The sequence below is a fragment of the Gadus chalcogrammus genome, chromosome 3, assembly GCF_026213295.1.
Source record: "Gadus chalcogrammus isolate NIFS_2021 chromosome 3, NIFS_Gcha_1.0, whole genome shotgun sequence".
NCBI lineage: Eukaryota > Metazoa > Chordata > Actinopteri > Gadiformes > Gadidae > Gadus > Gadus chalcogrammus.
The window spans coordinates 16539938-16545512 of NC_079414.1; positions in this window are offsets into that span (position 1 = coordinate 16539938).

Here is a 5575-nt window from a genome sequence, read left to right on the forward strand (position 1 = left end):
TGACTAGTATTAATACTATATATTTTACGTCAAAATCAAATGAACGTCGTTACCTGCGTCGTTAACGTCTGCATGTCCGAGCATGCTTTAACATTGAAACAAATAAAGATCAGGATAGGCCTACCCTGAAAGATAAACAGCCGTGCTGGTGTTTTCTTTTTGTTTCGTTTTAATGCTTTATGCGTGCTATCAAATCACTACTAGCAACTGAGATTATTTTGACTAAGCAGAGGTTTAATGGTTTTAGTCTATGTGCCCCTCCCATATAAGGCATTGTGGTGTACGTCTCATGTGTCATGAGGGATTGTTTGACTATAAGCCAATAATAACTAAGTTGATCTCAGGTCAGCAGTTGCCTCCCTTCCTGTCCTGCCTTGGCCAACCAGGAACACTCATGATTTGTTATGAGAGGAAGTTTTGTCAAACAGTAAATATAATCACCAAAGTATTGTCTGTAGAAAAGGTAGTAGGGTGGAATTACAAGGGAATCAAGAAACAAGCATTTTTTTTTTTAAATTAGGTATCTGTAGTGAAGGCAAAGGGCTGGTCAGACCTGTAGTAGGCTACTGCTAGTAGGCCTATGAGCTAGATTGAAGCACCAGACAAGAGCTGGTCTGATCTGGAACAATCTGAAGGCTTTCAGATCTTTAGATCTTCTTACACACTTTTTAAGTTAAGTTTCTGTCAAGTTTGTAGGGTAATATTTTAAAATGTTTAAATGTACTTCCCAAATCTATCTGTGCAATTCAGATGTGCGTTTTTATTTTAAACACATTTTATGCTTTGTTTTTGTTGTGTTGTTGCCCTTGCTAAGCCCTTTGTACTGCACTGTTGATTCCCACCTGTGATGCCACCAAAACACCCATATGAATAAAGTTGAATTGATTGATTGAATCCGTTTCTGATGCTCTGTAGGCTGCTAGCAAACCTCCAGTGTAATATAATATAATAGAGTTGGAAATGCAGCTTCCCATGGTCCTCATTGTTCCGGCAGCACTTCTCACGCAATGGATAGGGTCGCTTTAGATCTCCTGGGTGAGTGGCTGTGGACGGCGGGCTGTTGTAAAGGCAGTTGTGGAGATGGTTTAAAGAGGAGGGGCTGGAGGTCCCTTAAGGGGGCAGGACATATTTGAGTCTTCTTCCCAAACTTGAAACCGACTTTTGGCTTAATCAGGTTGTCGTCTAATATACATTTGGCTACATTATCTTTTCTGGAAAAAAGTCGATGACGTTGATTCATTCAATCGTTTATTGAGAGTCATGAAGAAAGAGTCAGAGCGGCATTACGTGACTAGCATGGATATCTGCATGTCCTTCTCTCTGCATCATTCAGGCTCCAAGGGATCCTGGCGTGGGATTGGTTCGTCCTGTTCCATCATGAGAATGGCCCCTCTGTTTGTCGGCCCGCCAGGGTACAGAGGACGGTTATTGTGGTGCCACTGTGGGGTTTTCAGCCTGACCCACACACACACACACACACACACACACACACACACACACACACACACACACACACACACACACACACACACACACACACACACACACACACACACACACACACACACACACAACTCCCCTTCAGCAGTGTTGCCACAATTTTCATGAAATTCCATTGAACATGACACTACTTTAAATTGTTATTGTACAACTTGTTACTGTACAACTTGTTAGGTCAGGTAGCAGAATCTGTTTCTCCAGAACTATTACCTTGCAGTTACAGTTACTTCAGTTACTTCGCCAGAAAACCGCCACCCGCCAATTAGCATGCATGGCTGGCTACCAGCCACTAGCCAACTCGTTTGTGTATCTTTATTTGTAATCACATGCGGATTAATTTGAGCCTCCTGGTAGACAATGATCCCAAACCGACAACATGCCTTACTGGCATCCTTTTGTAGATACCTACAGATGTTTGATGATAGCTGGAGGATTATTTTTATCCATCACTGATTGTTAGTGAGGATAGGAGACTCCCACAGCAGGCATTGTTTTTTGTTGACCTAGGCATCTGTCTGCCTTCTGCTTGACTTCCTCTGCCTGTTTCCTGCTTTACTATTGGAATATGTGTTAAGAGACCAGCAGTCACTCCATTTGAACTCTTTGTACTTTGAAAGAGGTCCGAAGCCACTGCACTATAACAAGAAAACAATGTATTGATATGGATGGTTGTGGTGGTGGTGGCGTAAGCGGTGTTGGGGCTGGTGGTGGTGGTGTAAGTGGTGTTGGAGGTGCAATTTGAGACGGGGACGTGTTAATGGTGGTACTATTGGTGATAGTGGTGTTGATGGTGGCTGGGGTGGTGGTAGTAGTGGCGGTGGTGGTCTTGGTGGTGGTGGTGGAGACGGTGGTGGTGGAGTGGGTGGTGGTGTTGGGCATTGTGGAGGTAATGACGTGGATGCTGGTTATGGTGGTGTTACTGGTGTGGTGGTTGTGGTGATGTTTGTGGAGGTCGTGGGGAGGTGGAGGTCAGAGTGTCGATGGTGCCAGTGGTGTTGATGATGGTTGGAAGCAGTTGGTTGGTGGTGGTGGTGGTGGGGCGGGTGGGCATGATGATTGTGGCTGTGGTCTGAGGCCCCGTTTACACGAGGATGCTTGCGGGTAAAAACAACAAAATATTTTATCGGAAGTGACTTTAGTTTAGACGGTGACTGCGTTTTTGGGGCATGAAAACGCATAAATCTGAAACCACCCTACAGTATGGAAAAGTTGAATACGCTCCGCCGTAGCGTTTCCGTCTACACTGCCAAGACGCAAAACACTGCTCATATCTGCTCACGTCGCGTACGCGTTTACGTCACATACATGTGCCAGCACAAGGAAATAAACAAACATGTCAGATTATTTCCCTGCGTCGGACCTTCAAGCTGCTCTGGCATCTCTAACAAGCGTACAGGAGTCTTTTCAAGAAATGTACAGCAGGGCTATTCAACCTCCTTAACAAGTGGGACGAAAAGGAAAACCACTGGGGGTTCTTGGGCCACACAGAGTAAAACTACGTGAATGAATCGCTACAAATAAATCTTACTTAAAGTAGTGTTAACTTAATATATATAGTACTACTGCATGGAATAAACTTGTCAGACGCATTCCTTCCTTCTTCACTTTTAATCATATCATTATAAAAGATTTTGTTCTCACATATTTTGGACACATATTTAGAATTCAACAATGTTGTTTGAATCATCACAAAACAGAACTACTGTACATATGAGACATTTAGAGCCACTGAGTCAGTGAGAAAGATTGCATTGACTTGTTTGCCTAGTTTGGCTCATCCTGAGACACTCATGCAGCTTCTCATAGGTCATGGAGCAACGACGCGTGCCCTTGTTCTGATGGCATTCATATGAGAAAAGCTAGACTCACACGTATCGGTTGAGCCAAACATTGTCAGAATAAGTGATGCCAGTTCCTGGTTGTGGGGTACTGATACTGGCTAGTATCACCGCCTACACACGGAAACCTGATTTGCATGCAACTATGTTTCTCCTTTATTTTACTTATTTTTTGCATGCAACCTCTTGTGGGCCAGAAAAAAATTAAGAGGGGCCGCATTTGGCCCACGGGCCGCTAGTTGAATAGGCCTGATGTACAGGATATGTACAGATAGAATTATTGAACAGAGAAGGATCTTTTTGGTTTTCGTGGCACGGAAAAGGGAAGAAGGAAGATTCTACGCATGCGCTCAGACATGGCGGTGTTGTGTGATAGTGTATCACAGCATCACCTAGCCGCCTGGTTTCATCCCGAAATCGCTCGTCTAAACGTGGAATAAAAAGTGAATACGCAACGCCACTTTTGCATCTTCTGTTCAGACCGTCATCGTGTAAACGTAGCCTGAGCCAGCTTAGTTCATGAGTTCTCCTGGACCAGACTTCTGCTTGTCCGCCGGTGAACGGGGAACTGAGGGAACTGGTATAATGAGGTATTAGCGATAATAATACAATCAATTTGTAAGTACCATAGCTCTACGAACAATGATACTTTTGTTGTGTCACTCATCCGGGGACGCTTATCTGGGAGAGGTAGGATGGGAATTCATAGGCAGAGATAACACTTTAAAGGGGTGATAACAAACCATCAGGTGTGAGTTTTATAAGCCATTACAATCGATTTGAAAATCAGCCTTTTCCTGTGTTTTGGTGGCATCACAGGTGGGAATATCCTCCTAGATGTATGTATGATAGATAAGCAACATTTGCTACAGTCCACCGGGTAGGCGGGTAGGCTGGTAGACTGATCTATCCTGTATCCAGGTATGAGTGTGATTAGCCATTCACTCACACCAGGTGGCATAATATCACCCCTTTAATTGGGCTGTGGGAGGTTTTTTTAAGTAGCCTCACCTGGCGGAGTCTGATTGGACTCCAGGACTGGGTGGGGCTGCACACCTGATGCACATTGAGTAATCAGTGGGCACAGGTTAAACCAGCCATCTCAACAAACTCTGGGAGATCTCCTGGATGGCAGCGGAGAGCCCCTGCCATGTTCATTATCAACCCTTTTAAATAATAACCAGATTTCCAACAACACCACCGACGTGAGTCCTTTGTCTGGAGGAGCCCAAAATAAGTCAGCTAGGTGGAGTTTGGCAGCCATACCAGCAATCATCCACACACACTCCCATGGTGACCTGTTTGTCAAAAGTTAATTTAAGAACGGTGTCCAAGGAAGGGACGAGTAAGCAACACAAGCTTTCGAGTAAGCCTGCCACATTCCATAATACACGTCTGCTGAACATGATTACTTCAAGATAAACAGAGATTTTGAGAGGATTATTTTCTTTATAATTTGAATTAATACGTTAGACACATATTAGAAAATTAGAAATGACAGTCTGCTGATCTGCTGATGATCAGCAGACCGATTTTTTACAACATAATACTGTTCCACCTACTAGCTCAGCAAGCAAACTTCAGATTTTTTCTTGGCCCCCATGTGTGCGATGCAGTGGCCTCTCACGTTTCACAACATTGAAGACCCAGTAAATTTAGACTAGACTAGGCTAGCCCACGTGGGCCGAAGACATAAAACTCTTATAACCGATAGAGTTGCTTCTTCTTCAAGTCTGTTGCCATCTCAGATGTCGTTCTGCCAGTGTCTGGCACAGGTCACATCTGATGGGGTCGGTTCAGCCAGGTTCTTGGGCTGCAATGGGGGGGGGGCGTCACTCTCCAGTAGGTGGGACATTGTCTGTACTGCTCCGCAGCTGCTTGTGTCTTCTGACTGGTAGTTCCATGCTTTGCACCTCCCCAGCTCCACTCGTAATCTGTTCAGGGTCTTCCAGGTTGGCCATGGGAGGTCATGCCCGCTGGTGAGGCATTCAGTCTGAGTGATTCCTCTCTCCATCTAATCATGGGCTTGTGTGTTGAGCTGGTTCCATTTATCTTGGTAGATGTCGGTCCTTGCTGTTTCTTTCGTTGTCTGCAGAGGTGGGACTGTCTGCAGGAAACTGGCTCTGGATTTCAGTCAGGGGGGAGGTGCTGTGTATCCATGCAGAGGATGCCTGGTATCGATCTCCTTTGCTCTCCGCTTGTCTTGGGCAACAATGGATCATCTGATGTGTGTGTGG